Raw genomic sequence first — 24,827 nt, 5'->3', positions numbered from 1 at the left:
CTGTTTCTCAAATCCACTGTTTTCTCTCTGTTTTCTTACCTTAACCTGTGCCCCTTTCTGGATGCCAGTCAGATTCGTTTCCACTGAGCCACGATGGGAACTCCCGTGCCCCATTCTGGAACTTCCAGCTTCTCTTGACGTCTCCCGTTTCAGCCCTTTTCCTCTCCTTGCATCTTGTACACCTGGGGCTCTGTGCCGGCACATCCCCCACGCTCACCAGAGGACAGATTCTGCTAGTGGGTTTTACCCAGGAGCTGGGCGATGGCTTCCGGGTATTGAAATGAAAGACCTCCATGGAGTTCCCGTCGTGGCTTGGTGGTTAATGAATCCGACTAGGAACCATGAGGTTGCGGGTTTGATCCCTGGCCTTGCTCAGTGGGTTAAGGATCCGGCGTTGCCCTGAGCTGTGGTGTAGGTTGCAGACGTGGCTTGGATCCCTCGTTGCTGTGGCTGTGGCTAGTGGCTACAGCTCCGATTAGACCCCTAGCCTGGGAATCTCCATATGCTGCAGGAATGGCCCTAGAAAAGACAAAAAAAAAAAAAAAAAAAGGAAGGGCCCACAAGAAGTCCTTCCAGATCTGACTCCTTCTGTGGGTGGGGCCCAAACCCTAAGAAAGGACTGGGTCCCGTCACTGAGCAGCAGATGGCAGCATCAGCTCTCCCTTTGTCATTTGGAGCTGCTGGTGCTCCTTCTCCCAGGAAGAATAACAGGGAAGACAGGGCTTCCACAAGCAATTAGAAAACGCTCTGTGGGCCCAACTTGAATTGCATGACTTGCCCGAATTGAAAGAATAGGGGATTTCATGTAAAAAAGAGATTTCAGGCGTTTACTTATTAAGCCAAACATCTGGCTGCCATCTCTTGTCCAGGCTGTGCTGCCCCACCTGCCTCCAGCCCTGCCCCTCCCTGTGGTCTTCCCACACTTAGGCCAAGTGTCTTCTGTCATTGACCAAAGTACCTGTACTGTCATTTTTCTTGAACCTTTTTCTTACAAGTGAAATATTTCTACAAAAGGCAGAAAATAAGAGCTCAATTAAGAGGACCACACGTTTCAAAAAAAGAAGGGGAAGAACCTACTTCTTTGTGGAAATGAAGGAAGCAGTGTGTTTGTGTTGACATAATACAACTTAAGATGCGCTTACAAAAATAAAACACAATAAAAACTAAAAATAATATAGAAAAGATATGAGATGAAAAGCAACCAGGGAAGACTGAAATTTCAACAGACCCTATTCTTTTGAATGTAAACAAATGTTTCTGCTACAAAGGAGTAATTATAAGTGAATAAAATATAATTCAGTGAAAGAGTGATACCCACAGGATGCTATAGGCATTTGAGATTGTACCTTCTAATCCAACCCATCTCCCCTAGTCCCCAGCTTCTAGGGATGAGATAGCTGAAGCCCAGAGAAACTGTAACTTGTCCAGGGTCACAAAGCTAGCAAGTGGCAAACTCAGGAATAGAAGAGTCTTTCGACTCTATATCCTTTGCTTCCTCTGTATATCTTATGGCCACAGAGCTGGACAAACATTTGTTGAGTTGATGAAAAGCAGCATTGTGTAGGGGAAAGAATATTAAATTGGGAGGGAGAGTACTAGATTCTAGTCCTAGCTGTCCCAGGGACTGGCTGTGTGACCTTGGGCAAGTTACTTTCCCTCTCTGGGCCTTATTCTAAACATCAAAGTAGAGAGAAAGCTAAACTCAAGACTTTCAAGGTTAATTTGGAAGTGTGTCATATCAGTCATATTAGAGCCTTTTTGTCCTGGGGCTAAGAATTTGGGCCCCAGGGAAAGGAGTAAAGACCTGAAATCAGCTCTGGCAGATTAGAATAAGAAATAAATTTGTTAAGATAATCTTCTGTAGCTCCGAGACACCAGAAAGCCTGGAGAATCGGGCTTAAAAATGGGCACAAAATGAAAGCATATATTCGCACAGACACATGTATACAAATGTCCGTAGCAGTAATCTTCATAATGGCCAAAATATGGGAAAGACTTTTAGAAAACAAAATTCATCAGAGTAAATTTGAAGATCTAATTGGCTTTATTCAATAATGCATGAATCAGGCAGCATCTCATCTAGTGAATAAGACATTATTTACTAGATGGGAGGCACTCCAAGGAGTTGTACAAAAAGGAAGATTTTTATAGGCAGAGAAGTGGAGCAGCACAAGGAAGTTACCTGCAAAAGAAAAGAAAGGATTGTTTCATGCTAGGTCCCCATCCCTGAGTGAGCAGCCCAGGGGGTCTTATCATGCTTATTTCTTTATTAGCAGCTGATAGGAAATTCCAGACTGATCTGTGTACAATTCCACTCCTGGGAGTGGCTGAAACTGCAGTTAGGTTAGGTATTAGGTCTTGGTGAAGTTTAGCAGAAGTGACTCCATGTGGGGCTAATTTCTTTTTCTTTTTTCCTTTTTTTGTGTGTGTCTTTTTAGGGCTGCACCTGCGGCATATGGAGGTTCCCAGGCTAGGAGTCGAATCGAAGCCTACAGCACAGCCACAGCAACATGGGATCTGAGCCGCGTCTGCGACCTACACCACAGCTCAGGGCAACGCCGGATCCTTAACCCACTGAGTGAGGCCAGGGATCGAACCCGAATCCTCATGGATACTAGTCAGTCTCGTTAACCACTGAGCCATGTTGAGAACTCCACTAATTTCTTTTTCATCAGACCCAAATGTCCATTAACAGACAAAAGGATAAATAGAATCTGGAACACAATGGAAAATTTTCCAGCTGTTAAATGGAATGAAGGGCAGATTCGTGCTACAGCATGGATGAAGCCTGGAGCCACGATGCTAAATGAAGTCAGTCAGTCACAAATGACCACATAGTGTATAATTTCTGTGAAAGTCCAGAACAGGGAAATCCAGAGACAGAAAGTAGACTAGGGGTCGCTGTGGGCTGGGCAGGGACAAGGGGTAGTGGAGTGAGAGTTAAATGGCTTAGGGGTTCTTTCTGAGAAGATAGGAATATATTCTAAAATCGACTGTGGCAATGATTGCACCTACCTATGAATACACTGAAGAGTGAATGGGAGGAGCTCCCTGGTGGCGCATTGGGTTAAGGATCCAGCATTGTCAGGTCGCTGCTGTGGCTCAGGTTCAGTCCCTGGCCTGGAAACTTCCACATGCTGTGGGCACAACAACAAAACAAAACAAAACAAAACAAAAAGTGAATTGTATAGTTTAAATGGGTGAATTGTGTGGTATGTGAATTTTGGCTCATTAAAGCTGTTAAAAATTTGGCAGAAACAAAGGGAGCCAAGGCAGGTACATCCTCAGCCCAAGTCATGCTGCAGAAGCAATTCAACAAGAACACCACTGCCACCTCTACCCCTGCCCGAAACACCAGACCCAAAGGCCACTCAAGCTGTCCACCTCCCTCCCTCCTGGCCCAATGTTCACTGATATGTAAATGCCAGGGAGGCAGAAGTGGTCCCCACTTTAGAAGAACCCCGTCTGGAGAGGAGACCAGCATCTAGATAGTCAGAAAGAGTGTGATGGCTACTAGGAGACTTCTGGGTAGAGGATGCTGTGGGGGCGCAGTGGCGGGAGTTCACGGAGGACGTCACAGAGAAGCTCTGAGACCTCTTTTAAAAGATCAGGAGATGCTGGCCAGGGAGTTCCAGTCGTGGTTCAGTGGAAATGAATGTGACCAGCACCATGAGGACACAGGTTCAATTCCTGGCCTCGCTCAGTGGGTTAAGGAGCCGGTGTTGCTGAGAGCTGTGGCGTAGGTCAAAGACACAGCTTGGATCCCGTGTGGCTGCGGCTGTGATGTAGGCTGGCAGCTGTAGCTCCAATTCGACCCCTAGCCTGGGAACTTCCATGTGCCACGGGTGTGGCCCTAAAAAGCACAAAAAAAAAAAAAAAAAAAAAAAAAAGAAAGAAAGACATCCACATGAAAGTAGACCTTACAGAATTCAAACCCATGTTGTTGAAGGGTCAACTATAACTATTTTGGGCTGCCAAGCTTTAGGGCCTTTTCATGTTGGAGAGCTCCCCATCTTATGAGACAGACAGATGGCTTCCCATTACAGAAACTGAAAATACTGACTCACTTGCCCCTGCAACTAAGGCATGGCACATGACCTAAGCCCTGCCAGTCCGACACACCTGCAGGGAGGCAAAGGAGTGAGGGTGTGCAGAATCAGTGAGAGCCACAGCTGGCAGCAGAGGCAGCAGCTACAACAGCAGAGTCCAGGGTCTGGCATTGGGCATCTTGATGGTGCATCAAGGGGTACCCACTCTCCAAGGCAGTGACTGTTACATGTTTTTTGTTTTGTATTGCCTTTTTTTTTTTTTCTTTTTTACAGCTACACCTGCAGCATACACAAGTTCCCCGGCCAGGGGGCGAATCGAAGCTGCACCTGCGGCCTACGCCACAGCCATGGTGACACAAGATCTATGCTGCAGCTTGTGGCAATACCAGATCCTTAACCCTCTGAGTGAGACCAAGGATCCAGGCCTCATCCTCACAGAGACCTTAACCCACTGAGTCACAATGGGAACGCCGACTGTCAGGTGTTTCCTGGGCCAGGTCTTCTCATGATGAATTTGGGAGTGATGCTGGGGGAAAGGTCTAAGCCTGGTTCTCCATCCTCCAGGAGATTCTGCGAGCTACCTAATATACTTTGAGTCATTCCTTTTCTGTTTAAATAAGCCAAATCTGTTTCCTACTTGCAGCAAGGAATCCTGCTCAACAAAGGGGAAAAGAGCAGGAGCTACCAGAGGCCTCAGTGGATTAGAAGGGAGAAGGGTAGTAAGAGAAAGGATGTTTTCTTAACATGTTTGTTTTTTCTTTCTTTCTTTCTTTCTTTCTTTCTTTCTTTCTTTCTTTCTTTCTTTCTTTCTTTCTTTCTTTCTTTCTTCTTTTTTTTTAGGGCTGCATCTGCAGCATATGGAGGTTCTCAGGCTAGGGGTCGAATTGGAGCTACAGCTGCTGGCCTGCACCACACCCACAGCAACACCAGATCCAAGCCGCCTCTGCAACCTACACCACAGCTCACGGCAATGCCGGATCCTTAACCCACTGAGTGAGGCCAGGAATCGAACCTGCAACCTCATGATTCCTAGTCAGTTTTGTTTCCGCTGCGCCACAACAGGAACTCCTGATGGGAACATTCTTAATCTCTGGAGCCAAGGAGACTCTCATTCACATCCTAGCCTTTCACCTATGTCGTAGTCAGCTCAGGCTGCTATCACAAAATATCATCGACTAGGTGGCTTAAAGAAAAAAATCTACCCCTCATAGTACTGCAAGCCGAGAAGTCCAAAACCAAGGTGCCAGCTGATTCAGTTCCTAGTGAGAGCCCCTCTTCCTGGTTGGCAAAGTGTCACCTTCTTATAGTGTCCTCACATGGCAGAGACAGAGAGCTCTGGTCTCTTCCTACACAGGCAGCAACAATCCTTTAAAAGAGACTCCACCCTTATGCTCTTATTAAACTGAATTACTTCCCGGAGTTCCCTTTGTGGCCCAGTAGAAACGAATCCGACGAGGAACCATGAGGTTGCAGGTTCGATCCCTGGTCTTGCTCAGTGGGTTAAGGATCCGGTGTTGCTGTGGCCGTGGCGTAGGCTGGCAGCAACAGCTCTGATTAGACCCCTAGCCCTGAGAACCTCCATATGCTGCAAGTGCGGTCCTGGAAAAGACAAAAAAATAAAAAATAAAATAAAAAATTTAAAAAAAATAAACCGAATTACTTCCCAAAGGCCCCACCTCCCCATGCCATCACTGTTGGGGCTGGTACTTCAACAGAGGAATTGGGAGTGGGGGTGAGGTCACAAACATTCAGTCCATTAGCAGCCTATTTGCTGAGGGACCTTGAACCCGTCATGCAGCTTTCTGAACTCCAGTTATTTTACCCGCAAAATGAGGATATTGCGTTTTACCTCCCTCTTAGGATTATTGTAAAGATAAAATGAAATAACGGGTACAAAACACTTCATAAACGATAAAGAGAACTCTAAAAACATTTGTAATTTAACATTGCCAGGTGCACAGTGTGGCAGCTTGAAGTAAGAAGAAAGGAGGATGAGAATTTTTTTTGAAAGGATAATAAGAATTATTTTTAGAGCAATTACTTTGTGCCAGCCACCATGATAAATGCTTTATCAAAAGGAACCTCCTAGTAGCCTAAGGTGAACAACCCTCCCAGTTTGCCTAGGACTCCCCTGAAAGCCCCTGAGATCTGGACACGTCGTTGGAGCCACGACAGGAACTCTTCATGCCCATTTTATACATGAGGAACTTGAGGCTTAGAGAGATTACATTACATGCCTCAAAGCACATTTAGTAACTGCACAGTCAGCCTCTGAACCCAGAGCTATCAAGGAGGACATATAAAAGGAGGAGAACCGGAGTTCCCATAGCGGCACAGCAGAACCAAACCCGACTAGGAAGCATGAGGTTGCGGGTTCGATCCCTGGTCTCACCCAGTGGGTTAAGGATCCGACATTGCCATGAGCTGTGGTGTAGGTCGCAGTCGTGGCTCGGATCCCACGTTGCTGTGGCTGTGGCTGTGGTGCAGGCCAGCAGCTACAACTCCAATTCGACCCTAGCCTCGGAACCTCCATATGCTATGGGTCTGGCCCTAAAAAGCAAAACAAAAAACAAAACAAAAAAACAAAAAAACAAAACCTCCCAAAAACAAACAAAAAAGGATGAGAGTCTTTCAAATGTAAGACGGAAAGTATCAAAACCCTGCTCTTTTAGGCACATGACTCTAGCCTCGTTTGGTCTCGGGGACCGGTGCCGGGAGATTGCCCAGAAAAGGTCATCAGCGGGGCCCAGCCCAGGTCATCTGCTTCTCCAGGGCAGTTCCTGGCAGATCATCGTATTTGTCTTGGTTTGTTTTTTTTTTTTTTTTTTTTTACTTCACAGAAACGCTCCTGTTTCTACAGGGTTATTAAACCCACATGCCTCATCCTGTTTATAGTTTGCCTTTGTGTTTTGTTTTCCTTGTGAATGAAAGAGCAATTCAACCTTCCTAATCCAAACTGCTTCACCTCTTCGAGCAGGTGTTTTGGGGTCTTGAGTGATAGCATTACTATTACTATGTGTATGGAGGTCGAGGGATTCTGTGCCCAGCCAGTGTCAGAAGCAAAGCAATTCTCAGATGCCGATGGGTAAGTTTTGCTTGGGGCGCAGAAGAAGAGCCATCAGGAGAGAAAGACAGCCTGGTTAACCTCAAGATCAAGCTTCCCCTCTGTTCAGATACAGCTGCAGTGGCCCGATTTTATCTCCTGTCAATTGACCCTCGTGCTGTCCTGTTGCATTGAGAGTCCAGAGGCTGGCATGTGACTCCAAGCTCTGCCACTCGTAAGGTCTCTTCCCTCTTAGAGACTCAGTTTTCTCCTCCATCAAAGGAAGCCAACGATCAGATGAGGTGCGTCCCTGGGTCCCTGCGGTGTGGACACTCTGGGACTCTGTAACGGTACACATCATCGAACAGCTTCCGAAGACAGGCTCTGGGCTAGGTAGTGTGTGGGGGTATATGTGTAAGTGTGTGAGTGTGTGAGTCTGCACGCAGGTAGTTCTCCAAGAAGATACGCTCAGGGCTTGCATGAAATTCCAGATCTGGTGAAAGTCCTTCACTTACCCCTGCCTGACTCCTGAATCGTTTTTCCGGACTCAGCTTTCCCATCAAGTGGGAAGTAAAGGCATGTCTCTTCATGAGCCAGCACTATGGACAGGAATGAGTACAAACGCTGGAGTTAGACTTGGGCTTGAAGTCTGGCTCCTCCCTGTACTTGTTTTAGGACCTTGAGCAAGTTGTTTACCTAAACCTAAATTTCATTAATGGTGACAAGGAGCTAACAGTCCCTAACTCAGCCCAGTTAGAGACTGGACTGGAAGGAGTACATCAAGTACCTGACTTAGAACCCAATACATGGGACACCTAAATCAGGACCAGCTATGGAATTTGCAGGTCTCAGGGCAAAAAGAAAATTTGGGCTTCTCATTGAGAACTTATGAAGAATTCCAAGATGGCAAGAGCAGAGCATTAAACCAGGCATGAAACAAGGTGCTCCTAAGCGCATGGCCCTGGGCATCTACACAGCCCATAACCTCTCGATGTCAGTTTTCTTCCAAGAGCCAAGCTTTTGGGAGAAGAGCAATAGATGGAAGGGGGTGTCAAGCATAAGGCTCCCCAAATAATTCAAGAAGCAAAAATTGAGGCTTGGATATCTCTTCCATCCCCACCCCCTCTCTGAAGCCGCCCTGGCCACGGGAAGGCGTAGGTGAAGGTCAGAGCAGGTGAGTCACTTGCTTCCTTGACCACTGAGAATGTTGTTCCCAGTCTGTGAATTCAGCCTCCCTCCCTCCCAGACACGGAGGCTGAGCTGAGGATAAGCCAGCACGCAGCATCCTTTCCCAGAGAGTCAGTCTTCATTCCTTTTACCTCTTTTACGTCACCTAAGTCCTTCTGGATCCCCTGGAAAGGAACTGAAGGCCTGGGGCCCAATGACAAGGCAGGAGTTGCTGAGGGAGGTCACTGTCCATTGGGCAGAAGGGATCCTCCAGACCAGAGTATCGCCGAACACTTGGAAGCTGGGAAGTCAGCCAGAGTTTCATCTTTTGTTTTTTCCTCCTGGGGCTTCCTGTCCCAGAGGTGGATGGAGAGGGGTCATAGGGGACTTCCTGACCTCTACAAATAAACCTTTCCGTTGCCGTTGGCCAGGCAGTATTTCCAGGCCAGACAGACCAGGTTGATGGGCAGTAACAGAGAGAGAGAGCAATGCTGCCTGCAGAGGAAGCTAATCCCTAGAGCCATCAAAGGTCCCAGCAAGAGGAGGCTATCACTGGGGTGGAAAAGGAGGTCGAGTCAGAGGCCAGGGCTCACTGCCTATGGTGCGGGTGGGGCTGTATGGAAACTGGATTCGGGGGAGCATCACAGAATGTGAGGGCCGAAAGGATCCCCCGAGGTCATCCAGTATGTTCTCTGCTGATTCCCAGTGTCCAGACAGTTCCTGGCACATAATAGGGGTTCGGTAGGCATTCACTGAATAGATGAGTGAATCTAGCCAGCATCTTTCTTTAACTGAGTCAGAGAAGCAAGACCCAGAATGGAAAAGAAAGTCTCCCAAGGACTCACAGTGAGTTAGTATCAGAATCCAGACTAGAGCTCAGAGTTCCTATATTCTTTTATGCTGGATGACAGTCAGTACAGAGGGGAGTGGAGGGGTCTTCTCCTCCTTCTCTAGCCCAAGGAAGACCAGGGATTTCAGGAAAACTGCTCAGATGGCTTGACATGTGTGACCCTCAAGTTCAATGATTATAAGACATAGAGTTTGACACATGCTTGAGGAACTCGAATATCAGGGACTGATGGAACTTGTAGGACAAGGAGAGAGGTGGTTGTGCTGAGAGTGGACTATTCTCCTACTGGCCAGAGGGAAAAGACAGGTATCCTGGGGGCCGATGTGGACCTAGAAGAAGGGAGTTGATCTGGATCTTCTTTAAAGTGACTGGCCTTCAAAAGCATCACATGGAGGGCACTGTGACCCCAACAAAGAGGCTGGATTGCTAGATGCTCAAAAGCTCACTTGGAGGGAGGCCTTGCCTTGTCAAAGGAAGGGAGTGGAAGTTCCAGGGGAGATTCCAAAGGACTTGCTACAGCCTTCTAAAGACAAAGAATTGATTTTGGACACCTGACCCACCCCAAACAGCAGCATTATATTGCACCTGATGTCCCATGTTCTCTCTTCCTTGGAGACAGAGATGATGGTCCTTGAAATTAACAAAGCTTATATTTCAGGATCCTTCACTTGCATGGGCCCATATATTTTATATTTATAATTTGTATTCTTTTACTTCAAGAGTGTATTCGTTTTCTGTTGCTGAGTAACACATTACCCACACACATAGCAACTGGAAGCAACACAGTTATCATCTTCTGTATGTTGGAAGTCTGGGTATGACATGCATGACTCAATTCTCTGCTCAAGATCTCTCCAAGCTGAAGGAGGTATTGGCCAGATCTGGGGCTCAGGGCCCTCTTTGAAGCTCATGAGTTGCTGGCAGTATTCAGTTCCTTATGGTTGTATGACTGAGATCCCTATTTTCCTACTGGCTATCAGCTGGAGACCACTGACAGCTCCTATAATCCACTCCCAATACTTTGCCATGTGGCCCTTGTTAGGGTTAGGGTTAGGGTCCCCTCCTTCCCAAATTCATATGTTGAAGCCCTAAACCCCACTGTGAATGGTATATGGAAATGGGGCCTTTGGAAGTTAAAATTAAGGTTAAGTGAGGTATAAGGGTGAGACCGTGATCCAATAGGATTAGTATCCTTATAATAAGAGACATCCGAGCAGGCTCTGTGTGCCACGTGAACATGCAGAGAGAAAGTGGCCATCTACAAGCCATGAAGAGAGCTCTCAGCAGAAACTGACAACGCTGGCGTCCTGATCTCAGACTTTCAGCATTCAGATCTATGAGAGGATAAATCTGTTGTTTTAGCCGCTCATTCTGTCATATTTGTTACAGCAGCCTGTGCTAACTAATACATACCTCTCCCCATCCCATGCAGATCATAACAGAGATGGTTGCTTTCTTCCAGGCCCAGCAAAGTACATCTCTCTGACTTCACCTTCTTTTTAATAGTTAAAAGGAATAGGAGAAATTGCATTATCTGAGGGTTAGACAATACTTTGGGACTCTACCTTAGATTTGATCAAGTGGCAAGGAAAGACCTACTCCGTAAACTGACTTTTAGAGAAACTGGTAGGAAAAAAATAAGGTGTCGGACCTGCAATGGTCTGAGTCCAACTTGTTCAACAAACTAGTTACAGTTACCTTATAACAGAGGAAGCATAAATACAGCAAGACAAATACACAGCACAGCAACACAAACACATAATGGTTCAGGAAGTGACCCGAGTGGAGAAATTCCCAGACTGGAAGTTGACAGATTGGATTGTAATCCTGATTCTTTCAATGACCACTGAAGTTGCAGTATGGAATGTATACAAGACAAACACCCACAGAGAAGAATGGACACATGATGATATGAACAGGCAATTCGTAGACGAGGAAATGCGAATGGACAACACGCATATGAAATGATGCTCAAACACATTGTTCTTCAGGAAAACACACATTTAAAAAAAAAACAGAATATAGTTTCTCAACAATATGTCTAACCAAAAAAAAAAAAAAAAAAAAATCAAAGCTAGAAAACAGCCAGCCAGCCCTTGTTAAAGTTAGGGAAATGGACACATTTCTCATTGCTATAGACATATAACATTGTACCATAACTTGTTTGGAAAATATCCCAGGAGAATCTATTAAAATTTAAAGTATACAAGCCTTTTGCTTCAGAAATCTCTGTTGTTAAGACTCTATACCTTTTTCTTCTTCTTTTTTGGCTGCCCCGAGGCCTACGGGGTTCCCTACATTGCAGCTGCAGCAATGCCAAGTTCTTTAACCTGCTGTGTGGGGCAGGGATCAAACCTGCATCCTAGTGCTTCAGAGACGCTGCCCAATCTCACTGTACCACAGTGGGAACTCCAAGACTCTAAACTATTGGAGTAAAAATATCACAAAAATAAAAATATATGTACCAGGATATTTATGGACACATCGCTTATAGAGGCAAAAACAAATCAAACAAACAAAACCCTGGAAATAACCTGGAGTTCTCTGCCCCAGAAGGGCTCTCATATACATACACAGTTTTGCCTACCTTATTAAATTTCCTGCAGTATTTTGGGACTCAGAGATATCTGGGCACCCCTGATAAATCAGAGCAGCTACCCAGCCCTTACTCTAGGTCGGATCACCAGCAGGTCACTATATTTTTGGGTCCTCGGTGTCCTCTGGTAGAAGATAAGAATTTTAGGTTATATTATCCCTAAAATTCCTCACAATTCCAGCATTCTATAATTTTGTCCATGCTATTCACAAAATGAGTCATGGATCTTTTTAAAAAAGAATACTAACAAATTGGAGTTCCTGTCATGACTCAGCGCGTTAAGGACCAGACGTTGGTTCTGTGAGGATGTGAGTTTGATCCCTGGCCTTGCTCAGTGGGTTAAGGATCCGGCATTGCCACAAGCTGCAGCATGGGTCACAGATGCAGCTCAGATCTGGTGTTGCTGTGGCTGCGGTGTAGGCTGACAGCTGCAGCTCCAATTCAACCACTAGCCTGGGAACTTCCACATGCTGCAGGTGCAGCTATAAAAGAAAAAAAATTAATAAACTAAAAATGGGTTTTCAGAGTTGTTAGATTTTTGATTACTCTGAGGCTAAGTTTAGGGTTTATTATTATATTACATTTAGGTTAAAATTGCACCTTGTCATTAAAGAGTTTGATACTTTGGCCCAATTTATGTATCAAATGTCAATTAAGATTTATTAAGGGACCTAGTTCTACAATGGAGATCTAGAAGAAAGATAAAATACCACTTCAACTTCTGAGAAAGCTAAATTATGAGAATAATTAACTAATAAGATGACAAAGCAAGGGGCCCATGCTTAAGTAATGTACCAATGTTTTACTCTGAAGTAAAATTGACTGCGTGCATTGTCCTGGTTTGTTGGTTGGTGATACGAGGGTACGGAGCTTCTCAAAGGAAATGAGCTGAATTCTTTTAAATTCTATATATACTTCATTTATTTTAAAGGAGGTGGAAAAACCCCTCTGGCTACTAATAGGGCAAGGAAACTTGATACGTGGCCCCCAAAGACATTAAACATGGTAGAGGTAGGAGTTCCTGTCATGGTTCAGCAGTTAACGAATCTGACTAGCATCCATAAGGACGTGGGTTCGACCCTGGCCTCACTCAATGGGCTGAGGCTCCTGGGTTGCTGTGGCTGTGGTATAGGTCACAGACGTGGCTGGGATCTGGAGTTGCTGTGGCTGTGGCTTAGGCCGGTAGCTACAGTTCTGCCTGGACCCCTAGCCTGGGAACTGCCACATTGCTGGGGGTGAGGCCCTAAAATAGACAGAAACAAACAAAAAAAAACGTAGAGGTAGTGAAGAAAAACACAAAAATTACCAAATTTCTACCAAATAGAACTGCTGGGTGGAGTGTGATTGAGAGCTTCTGTCATATATCAAGTAGTGCTTAGAGCTGGATGATCAGACTGAAAGGGTCGATTCATCTTCCACGTCCATCCTGTACTTGCAGCGCTGTGTCCTCCGTGCGAGGAACGTATGGTGTCACTAGGACACCGAGGAGAAAGTTCTGCTTTTCTTTACCTATGCCACTCGCCCAGCCTGAATGCCCTTCTGGAGGCCTGACCGAATACTTCCATCTCCTCCATCCTCCAGGATCGACACAGCAGAGCTCAGCTCCTATTTGAAACCTCCCCAGCGTGTGAGAACTTGGCAGAGCTGACTTTAACGCTCTCTGACTGTACCCATCCCCTACTGTCTATAATTACAGCCACTCAGGGGAACAAGTCACCAACACCTCAAAAGAATAAATATAATGGGAGTTCCCTCCATGGTGCAATGGGATCGGAGATGTGGGAGCACTGGGACGCGAGGTTGATCCCCGGGCCCAGTACAGTGGGTTAAGGATCTGGCACTGCTGCAGCTGTGGCTTAGGTCGCAACGGTGGCTTGGATCTGATCCTTGGCCCAGGAACTCCATATGCTGCGGGACAGCCAAAATGAATGAATGAATGAACCAACGAATAAAGAAATTAAGAAATAAAATGCCTATAACATCTGGGAGGGTGTATGAATACAGCTCAGTTGCAGAAAATACGTTATCACTGGTATATGCTCTCCCTCCCTCCCTCTCCTTCCCTCTCTCTCTCCCTCTCTCTCTCTTCCTCTCTCTCCTTTACCACCTTCTTGGTCTCTTTAATATTCTGCCTCCTTGTAGGGTGACCCCCATCATAAAAGCGGGTACATCGGATCCTTAAAGAGCTATACATCACTGGGGGAATTTCATGTCCTTTGGATCCCACAGAAAGAGACAGTCACAAGAAAAACAAAACCTCCTTTTTAAATATTGACTTTCACAACATAACTTCATTGTGTTACCCTTTAAACAAAGCCTGTTTCCTTATTCCTTTCCAAAGACCACTCTTCCAGGTTGAAACAAAAGACAGGTAAAGGCAGGTGTAGCTTTGCCCCTGTAGTAGGCTGAGAAGTGGCCCCTAAGGAGATCAGACCCTAATCCGTGAAACCTGCAAATATTTCTTTATATGGCAACAGGCTCTTTGCAGGTGTACATAAAGACCCTGCGATGGGGAGGTTGTCTTGCATTATCAGAGTGGGCTCTAAATGCAACCCCTGGGGGAGATTTGATGACTCACAGATGCGGAGGAGACAATATCACCGCTGAGGCAGAGACTGAGGGGCTGCAGACACAGGCAAGTTCTGGCAGCCACCGGAAGCTAGAAGAGGCACGGAATGGGGGGACACGTGACCCTGCACTGACACCTTGATTTTGGCCCAGGGAAACTGATTTTAAGTTTTCAGCCTCCAGAACGAGGAGAGAGTACATTTCTGTTGGTTTAAGCCACTAAGTTTGTGGTCATTTGTTACAGCAGGAATAGGAAACGAATACAGCCCCATTGAGGTTTAACCGTATGAACTACCGAGGGTACCACCCTCTCGGCTGAACCACGACATTTAGAGCTAGTACTGCTCGCATGAAGACATCAGCATCATGGAGTGGAAGAGAACTAATACTTCTGCGATTCTTGCTGCTGCTGATTGCGTTCCTCAGAAGCGGATGCTACGGCGGAAGTGATCCAGTAGGCTGGATATTAATCAGGGGCAACACTGTGGAGAGAAGGAAGCCCTAACATAGCCCGGGAGCAAAACTGGAAATGTATTTTGTGGCCTGTCCATGTGCGTGTGAACTGCTCCCAATGCCCTTCTCTGATTGAAATAGAAAAGAATACCGTTGCCAAATCCTTGATGCCTCGCACATACCTGAAGCCCTGTTCATCTGTTCTGGCAAAGAAATCACAACCTTCTCATGGTTGGAACGACTGCTTGATCGAGTTTGCTGAGGTGCTGTCATCCTTCAGGATCCGCCTGGCATACGGGCCACGATGGAAGGCACTACGTGGTTGAATGTGTGGCATCTACTGTCATCCCCAGGATCATAGTATTTCTGGTGAATTAAATGGAAATGCAATGTGGACCATCTCCCTTGCATTAGTTAGATCCTTAATGGTATCTCTCATTTTCAGCTTCGCCCGAGGGTATGATACCGTTTTTCATTTATCTTGGCTGGATAGGAGGTGGTTTCAGACGCTTTCATTTGGCCTTTCCTCCTATGATAGCTCTTATCCCACAGGCCACGTACTGAGGGTTGCGCCAATGAACAAACATGTCGATCTCATTGATACATTTTGAGAACCGGGGAAATGATTGATGAGTATGGTGGCAAACATAATAGACCCACAGAAAATTAGACCTTCTATTATTTGGTCCCCACTCCAGAGAGAAGCCAGGATAATGTTTTGGGTCTCTGGGTGTAAATGTCAACTTAGAGCTTATAATCAACACTCCCCCCAAATATCTGGGTATTCTCTCCCTCTTGCTTTTGGCTGTGCCCATGGCATGTGGAAGTTCCCAGGCCAAGGATTGAGCCCTTGCCACAGTAGCCACCCAGGACACTGCAGTGACAAAGCCAGGTCCTTAACCCACTGTGCCTCAAGATAACTCTCTGGGTATCTTCTTTCCACAGTAGGGAGAGGGCTGGAAGGGAATCATTACCATGTATACATGCCAGAATGTGATAGGGTTTTTCCTTCTGGGAACAGAGACTCTTGCATTGAGATGAAGATTCAATGAGTTCTGATCTGAGAAGTGACTCAGGATCATTTTAATTGGGGCCATAACTTCCAGGGGGTCAAGCCTCCTTGGCTGTGCCTGCAGCAGGCTCATCAGGATAATTATATCCACCAGGTTTCTCATCACCTCTATAATCTGGTGGTTTGGTACCGCCATCTGGCTTCTAGCATTCTCTGGGTCTAACATCCTCATTGCTGTTTAGTGGGCCTGGTTCTGTAAGTTTCCCCTACCATGAGCGCTGGCATGCGGAGAAGAGCCACCACTGAGTTTTTCAGTAATGCCGGTGCCCCTCTTACCAGCACATTCCTTGTATCTTTGGCAAAGGGTGTAAAGTTCCTCTGGACATAGTTATCTGGTGAGTCTTTTGGCCTTGCATGGTATATCCACTACCCTGAGCCTTTTAATCCTGTCCTCCACTAACTACCTTGGCACTTGTGACATTTTAACGTCACTGAGTGTGAGTCATCCCTTTTCCTGTGCTTCTGGAAGCCATCCTAATAGCACTCGTTTGCTATCTACTGAATCAAATGCTCCCCGTCCCAGTTTTATGTTATGGTTCCCTTGATGAGGCCTCCTCAGAGTCCAGTCCCATGTGTACACTCTGGCTTGTGGTTGTAAAGGATGCCTGGGCCTTGGAGTTCCTTTGCAGCTCTTTGGTGAATAGTCCTTTACTTCCTTTAAGAGGCCCAGCACATCCCCAGCTTGATTATGCCAGGACTCAACCCTAAGTATAGGCCTAGTGGCCAGGGGTATAGGGCGGGGGCAGTTTCTGAAGGAGGCACATTTTTGTCTTGAAGGTCTGAGTTCTCTGCTTTGCATTTAAGCACACAGGGTGTGCTACCTCTTAGAAGGAGAGGAGGGCTACTTCTGCATGCTCAGAGGATTTAGAAGAGTCTGGCAGTTCCAAATATACCCAGATATCCTCATCCTAAGTATCAGAGTCCTATTAACCTTGGTGTATCCTATCTGCCTTGGTTAGTCATTTGTCTTCTCTGGAACTTGGCTATTAAGTCTCAGTCCAAGTCTTCAGCTTTCTCTGCCCTCTTGCAGCAGGAGACGAGAACCTCTTTGTAAGCTTTTACACTGGCTTTCATTGCCTGTTAATGGCCTGTAGCTTTTCACTACCTTTTTCTAGAAAATCCATGGATGTCACCATAGTCACTCGATTCCATTATCCTTGTAGTTGCTATTACTCCTACACTTCTCAAATGTGAAATATATCACGCCCACTGGTGCATTCCTCTCCGTGGGCATACCACCCTAATTCAGCACCAGTGAGAACTGAACCACCACCTTTCTGCTCCACCTATTGCCAGGGAGGAGGTCTTCATTGCCAATTAGGTGGTTAGTGATCTAGCTTTATTTTAGGCCTTGCCTGAAGCATGGAGAGGTTCTTAAGCCAGAGACTGAACCCAAGCCACCACAGTAACAATGCTGAATGCTTAACTTCTAGGCCACCAGGGAACAACCAGTGATCCAGCTTTAAAATCTCATCATATGGAGTTCCCGTCGTGGCGCAGTGGTTAACGAATCTGACTAGGAACCATGACGTTGTGGGTTCGATCCCTGGCCTTGCTCAGTGGGTTAAGGATCCGGTGTTGCTGTGAGCTGTGGTGTAGGTTGCAGACGCGGCTCGGATCCCACGTTGCTGTGGCTCTGGAGTAGGCTGGTGGCTACAGCTCCGATTAGACCCCTAGCCTGGGAACCTCCATATGCCGCAGAAGCGGCCCAAAGAAATAGCAAAAAGACCAAAAAAAATAAAAAAATAAAAAAATAATAAAATAAAATCTCATCATACTACCTGCTCTTTTGGGTCACTCCTGGCATCAATTTCCACAGGTTGGGTTCTCTAGATGCGGACACTGATATCTGTAGGGGTACGGCCTACAGAATGTTTATCAGGGATTCATATCTGTGGAGGAAAGGGAGAGGAAGAAAACCTAGCAGAGGGAAAATCCTAAATGCTATGCCAGTCTTACGAAGCTTCAGCCAACCCATGGGACCTCTGGAACATTTATAACCCATCAGAGCTGTGCCATGGTGGGCCAAAATGGCCAAGCCTTTACCCCTACCTTACTCTATCACGGAGCCTGTGCTGCCTCGGGAAGGGCAAGACCTTGGCTGAGGTAGGTCTCTAGAGAGCTGAGACGAGTCCTGAACGAACTGACAGCTAGAAGTTGCTTGGGAGCAGCAATCCTAGAACTGGGCAGTAAGATCTGGGAGAGCATATCTGCAATGTTAAGTTAGACTGAAGAGCCATTTATGTTCCAGGCCATTATTGAAAACAACAGAGCAATCAGCCTGCAATTACTGGAGCCTAACATCTGGATATGATACTAATGAGGCAGACAGTTTGACAGAGAAATCAGGGAGCAAGACAAAGGGAGCCCTACTAAAACAACTGTCATTCCAGAGTGACTATGCATATGCTTGAGGCCGTTCCTCTGAGGAGTGATATCAGAGGCTTCACGCTGTGGAGGAAATAGACTTCATTAAAATAGTTCACTCATGGCCTTAAACAAATGAAAAAGCAAGCATCAATAAAAACAAACCTTGGAGAGAAGAGATTAGGATCCAAAGTGGCAACAATATATTACCTAAAGTGTCTAGTTTTCAACAACAACAAAAAAATTAAGAGGTGTGCAAAGATATAGGATAGTGTGGCACATACACTGGTTTTTAAAAAATCAGTGCAACAGAAAATGCCTTTCAGGAGGCCGAAATATCAGATTTAACAAGGGCTTCAAAGCAGACATTACGTTTCATGAATTCAGAGTATTCAAAATTCAAAGTGTTCAAAAAAACAAGTTTAAAGAAGTATATGAAGATACAATGACAATACACATCAAATTGAAAATATTAACAAAGATTTAGAAATTATTAAAAAAATAACCAAGTGGAAATTCTGGAGTTGAAAATACAATAACTAAAATTAACAATTCATTAGGTGGGCGAATAGTAGATTTTAACTGGCAGAAGAAAGAGCCAGTAAATTTGAAGATAGATTGATAGAAATTATGCAAATTAAAGAACAGAGAGAAAGAAGAATAGGGAAAAATGAACAGAGCTTGAGAAATGTGGGACACTATTAATACACCAACATATGTGTAAAGGGAGTAGAGAAAGGAGCAGAAAAAATATTAGAAAATATAGTGGCTGAAAACCCAAATTTGATGAAAACCACTGAACTACACATCCAAGTAGCTCAATGAAATGCAAGTAGGATAAATACAAAGATATCCATGACTAGATATATTACAGAAAAAAATGCTGAAAGGAGAGAATTTTGAAAGTAGCAAGAGCAAATGCTTTCTCATAAACAAGAGAACTCCTGTAAGATTAACATTGATTTCTCACAGGAAATAGTGGAAGCCAGAAGACAGTGGGATGACATATTCAAAGTGCTAAAAAAAAAAAAAGTCAACCAAGAACTTACATCCAGCAAAACTATCTTTCAAAAACGAAGGTGAAGTAAAGACATTCCCAGATCAATAAGAGAATGTTTTTTGGCTGGTAGATCTACATTACAAAAAATGCTAAAGGAAGTTCTTTAGCCTGAAAGCTGAAGATGACGATCCAAATCCACCGTAAAGGTAATTATGTTACCTTTATAATTATAAAAGACAGCATAAATAGATATCTCTTCTCCTTTATTCTATGTACTTATTTATTTATTTATTTATTATTATTTCTTGTCTTTTTGAATTTCTAGGGCCACACCCATGGCATATGGGGGTTCCCAGGCTAGGGGTCTAATTGGAGCTGTAGCCACTGGCCTACACTATGGCCACAGCAATGCCAGCTCCAAGCCATGTCTGTGACCTACACCACAGCTCATGGCAATGCCAGATCCTTAACCCAGTGAGTGAGGCCAGGGATCAAACCCACAACGTCATGGTTCCTAGTCAGATTCGTTTCCACTGCGCCACTATGGGAACTCCCTATTTACTTATTTTAAAAGAAATTGTATAAAGCAATATGTATATTTTTTAGATGTGAAATTACAAGCTAAAACAAAAACAAAAAAAATAGATGACAGCATGAAAATTTAAAACTTCCGTGTTTCAAAAGACACCGTTAGGAAAGTGAAGACACAACATACAGAATAGAGACATAAAATAATTCCTTTCACTCATGATTCTCTAATTTAAGTACTATTCTTATTAATTTTTGTCTTTCTTTTTCTTCTCCTCCCTTTTTTTTTTTTTTTTTTTGGCTTCTTAGGGCCTCACCCATGGTTCCTAGGCTAGGGGTCTAATCAGAGCTACAGCTGCCCGGATCTGAACCACAGCAACACTGGATCTGAGCTGTGTCTGTGACCTACACCACAGCTCACTGCAACACCGGATCCTTAACCCACTGAGCCAGGGATCGAACCTGCATCCTTATGGATCCTGGTTGGGTTCGTTAACAGCTGGACCACAAAGGGAAATCCTTCTTTTTCTTTATATATGTTTTTAATGGGTCCAGATTCTCTTCAAGGGCAGGAAGTGTCATGTAGCATAGTTCTCTGTGTACTTCAATAAATAATTGTTGATAGTGAAGGCAGTCTGAACTTACCACTTCAGGAAAAGAAAATTTTGAATGGAAGAATTTTTATATGTGGACTTGATAGAGGACTTGGGGAAGTTTGCCAACCCCTATTCTAATCTCCTGATCCAGACAGGAGGTACCCTGGAGCCAGCTAGGACTCCATCAATGTTAATGGATTATTATTTTTCAGATCCCACAGGCTAAAAAATCTTTCCTGATAGCAATCTGTCTACTTTAGTTCCTGGTAAAATGTTCTGCAAAGTTCAGACAGGAACAAAGGCACAGGCCCGAGGCTCCTTGGAGTATTTAACAGCAGCTGCCATGACTTCTTGGGAGTGTCAGTACCCCTGCTTCTCTGCAGCACCCAGCACAAGCATGGCACCATGTAGGCAGGTTAGTGAAATGAATGAATGCATAAAACATCAAGGGAAAAGAATTCAATTCTGAAACAGAATCTTCAGGAGAGACTTTTTATTACAGAAGTATTTCAGCCTACACGAGAGAACATTAGGAGAAGATACAGTCATCTTCAGGTCTTCACAGCCTGGGACCAGTGGTGCTGGGAAATGTTGAGCCAGTCTAACAAAAAATAAAGCCCTTATTTGTAGATTTGCTAACTTCCATGATGTAAGTACTCCTACAATGGCCAATTTCAAGGTGCTAACATGCACACAATCAGCTTTGAGAGCCAGTTCACTACCGCCTGCATCGCAGCGTATTTCAACCCTGAAGCATTATTTTTCTTTTCTTAGTTTATACTTCCCCAGGCTCTCTCACTGCTCCACACTTTGAGTTCCATGATCTCTTTAGCATCTAGCCTTTCCCCAATGCCAACCTCTCACATCTCTTAAGGCTCAGTTCAGGAATCGCCTCCTTAAAAGAAGCCATGTTTTGACCATCTCAGCTGGATTAGGTGCCTCCCTTTGCATTCCCACAATCCCTGGCTGTCCCTTTAGTCACCGCCCTGTCACATCTCCATTGCTTTGTTTGCTTGCCCCCATTTCCTAACGCTCCCTTCATGCCCACCACGTAGTCCCATTGGGGCTGCCTATTACAGTATACCTTCCCCTTAGTCCAGGGAGGGAGCAGGTGCACAACCCAAGGAGGATGAAGCTGAGTCTGGCCATAGGAGTTTTTGACCTGGAGCTGCAGAATTAAGACTGTAAGGTACTTAAGCCTTTGAGAGAAGCTAATCTGGGTAAATCCATTCAAAATGCACAATAAAACAGAAATGGATGGACAGATACATGATAAATAAAATATAGCAAAATGGTAACAGTTGTAAAATTTAAGTGGTGGTGGTGGTGGTGTGTGTGTGTATATATATTTATATACATATATACTGTGTATATATATTGTGTATTATATATATGCAATACAGAAATCTTTTAACTTGCATGTTGAAAATTTTTATAATAAATTATTAAAGGAGAGAGTAAGAAATAGACAGGAGTCAAAGAGTGAGGGACTTCTCAGGCGATTCCAGCCTCTGGGTCCACCTGTCCTGAAGGCCCAGCTGATCTCTTGCCTGGCTCCTCATGATTACCCAGGAAATTTTTCTTTCCTTTTTACTATCCTAGGTAAAATCAGAATTTTGCCACTCACAATCAAGAAGGTCCTGACTAAAAAAAAAATATATATATATATAATGCAGCAGTTTTCACACCTATCTCCTCCGTTAAACTATAAACTCTGAGCGGGCAGGGTTCCTGCATCAACTGTTTTTGGTCATTCTTGATTCTTCCAAAATAGGTAATTTAGTGGAGTGATAAGTCACATGAGTTCAGGTATAGTCTAGGTCTGCCATCCCACTGAGGGATGGTAGGCAACTACTTTCGTAAATCTTTTGGGGCCTCAGCTCCTTCATCTGTAAAATGGAGACAATATTTACTGAATAGACTGTGAGAATGAAATTGGAAGAGCATTCAGCCAAATGTCTATCCTGCAAAAAGTGCTTGATAAATGTCAGTGATTCTTGTTATTAGGCGACTAATATGACCTCACATTCTCTTATTTTCTGCCCTCAGTTTTTCAAATTATTAAATTTTCTCTACTCTAAACTGCCATGATTAAAAACTACACTGTAGATTAATAGCAGCTCATCATAAAAATAAGGAAATAATAGCATGTAAAATATATGGTAAGGCAGCACAATTTTTGGGGTAGGTCTTTGCGGTTATTTAAGTGTTATTTGATAGTTCCCATCCATGTTTTATAGTTTTCAGCATACAAATCTTGCACATATTTTGTTAGATTTATCCCTAAGTATGTTATTAATGCTACATTTTTAATGCTACTGTAAATGATACTGCCTTTTTATTTCAATTTCTAATTACTAGAGTTATTCGTTGTTAACATAAAAGAATAAAACTGTGTGTATATTAACCTTGCTATTAATCCCATTTATTGGTTCTAGGAGCCCTTTCTTTCTTTCTTTATTTATTTTTTTTTTTGTCCTTTTGCCTTTTCTAGGGCCACTCCCACGGCAGATGGAGGTTCCCAGGCTAGGGGTCTAATTGGAGCTGTAGCCACTGGCCTACAGCAAGCACAGCCACGCGGGATCCGAGCCACCTCTGCAACCTACACCATAGCTCATGGCAACGCCAGATCCTTAACCCACTGAGCAAGGCCAGGGATCCAACCTGCAACCTCATGGTTCCTAGTCGGATTCGTTAACCACTGTGCCACGACGGGAACTCCTAGTAGTAGCCCTTTGTTAAAGGTTATATTCCATTTATAGTTATTATAAAATATTTGCTATGTTCCCTGTGTTGAACACTATAGCTCTTCATCTACTTGTTAGTAAGGCAGTACAATTTGATGGTTTAAAATGTGGGTGCTAGAGACAGATAACCTCGTCTTAATGACCTTAGATAAATTACTTAACTTCCCTAGGCTCAGTTTCTTCATTCAAAAGCTATGATTGTTCGCTAAATGTTCACTGATATTCTTATTAACATATTCATTGATTATAACAGGATGTGACTTTTCAAATTTTCAATAGAGAGGAATGGCTCGAGTTCAAAAGGCACTGTACAGAGAGGCAAGAACGTCGCACAGAGAGAACTCCAGATAGCTCACCTCACTTGAGACTTTTAGCTGAGTAACAATCAGCACAAGCCTGTGAGAAAACTGCCAAGGCCGGGAAAGAACCACCCCAATAGACCAGAGGGGACACTTGCCACTACTGTCCAGGACTAGTGTCTTTTCCCACCAGCCATACTAGGAAGACCCCTTTAATGGGCCATCGGACAGAGCAATCGAGAAAGTCGTGGCTCCGTAGTGGCATGTGAACAGGCAGGAAAAGGTGACTCATAGTGAGAGGAAGAGCAACCCACTGAAATTGACCAGAATTGACACAGATGTTAAATTAGCTGAGCAGAACATTAAAACAGTTGTGACAACTGTACTCCACATGTTCAGAAAGTAGAGGCATGGAAGATATAAAAAGACATAAATAAAGCCTTTAGACATGATGTCTGTGATGACAAATATACTGGAAGAATTAGCAGTAGATTAGACCTAGCAGAAGAAGAGATTAGTGAATTTAAAAGCATTGAAATATAAATTATACAAATGACACACAGAGATGAATTAAGACTAATCGGAAGAGCATGAGTGAGCTGCGGGAGAATGTCATTCAGTCTAAATGTACACGGAATGGAAGTCCCCAAAGAAGAGAAGAAAGAGGAGGAGAGAAAGAAACATTTGAAAAAAAAATAAAATTTTTTTCAAATTTTTTTCAAATTTGATGAAAACCATAAATCCATGGAACACAAAGCTCAATGAATGCCAAGTTCAAGAAACTATTTTTTTTTTTTTTTTTGTCTTTTGCCTTTTCTGGGGCTGCTCCCACGGCATATGGAGGTTCCCAGGCTAGGGTTCTAATTGGAGCTGTAGCTGCCACCTACGCCAGAGCCACAGCAACGCGGGATCCGAGCTGCGTCGGTGACCTACACCACAGCTCACGGCAATGCCGGATCCTCAACCCACTGAGCAAGGGCAGGGATAGAACCCGCAACCTCATGGTTCCTAGTGGGATTCGTTAACCACTGAGCCACGATGGGAACTCCAAGCTCAAGAAACTTGAAGAAAACTACAAGGCACAGCACAGCCTAAAGTTTCAAAATCAGTGATAAAAATATTCAAAGCAGCCAGAGAAAAAGGCAAGTTATATACAAAAGAATAAAGATAAAGATGACAACAGATTTCTTATTGGAAATAATGCAAGTGAGAATATAGTGCAGCAAAATCTTAAAGTAGTGAAAAAAATTTTAAGCCTAGAACTCCATATCCAGTGAAAATACCATTTTTTAAAAAATCAAAAGAAAGATGTTTTCAGACATAGAAAAACTGAAAGAATTCATCACTAGGAGACAAACACTGTAAGAAATGCTAAAGAAATTTTTTTTAGCAAGCAGGAAAATACCAGATGAAAATGTGGTTCTACACAGAGGAATGAAGACCACAAGAAAGGGTATGTACATGGGAAAATATAGAAGAATTCTCTTTAATG

General features: G+C 44.2%; 1 long non-coding RNA gene across 1 annotated transcript in view; it reads right to left on the bottom strand.

Moving 5' to 3' along the window:
* LOC106504801 overlaps window positions 2,049-24,827 on the bottom strand; it is a 47,889-nt gene continuing 25,110 nt past the window's right edge. Inside the window, exon 3 of the long non-coding RNA XR_001298608.2 lies at window positions 2,049-2,182. This is a non-coding gene — a long non-coding RNA (uncharacterized LOC106504801). The remainder of the gene's footprint in view (window positions 2,183-24,827) is intronic.

This window comes from Sus scrofa, chromosome 9, assembly GCF_000003025.6.
Source record: "Sus scrofa isolate TJ Tabasco breed Duroc chromosome 9, Sscrofa11.1, whole genome shotgun sequence".
Lineage (NCBI taxonomy): Eukaryota > Metazoa > Chordata > Mammalia > Artiodactyla > Suidae > Sus > Sus scrofa.
The sequence above is the reverse complement of the archived record's forward strand: the minus strand, read 5'-3'. Positions and strand labels throughout refer to the sequence as shown.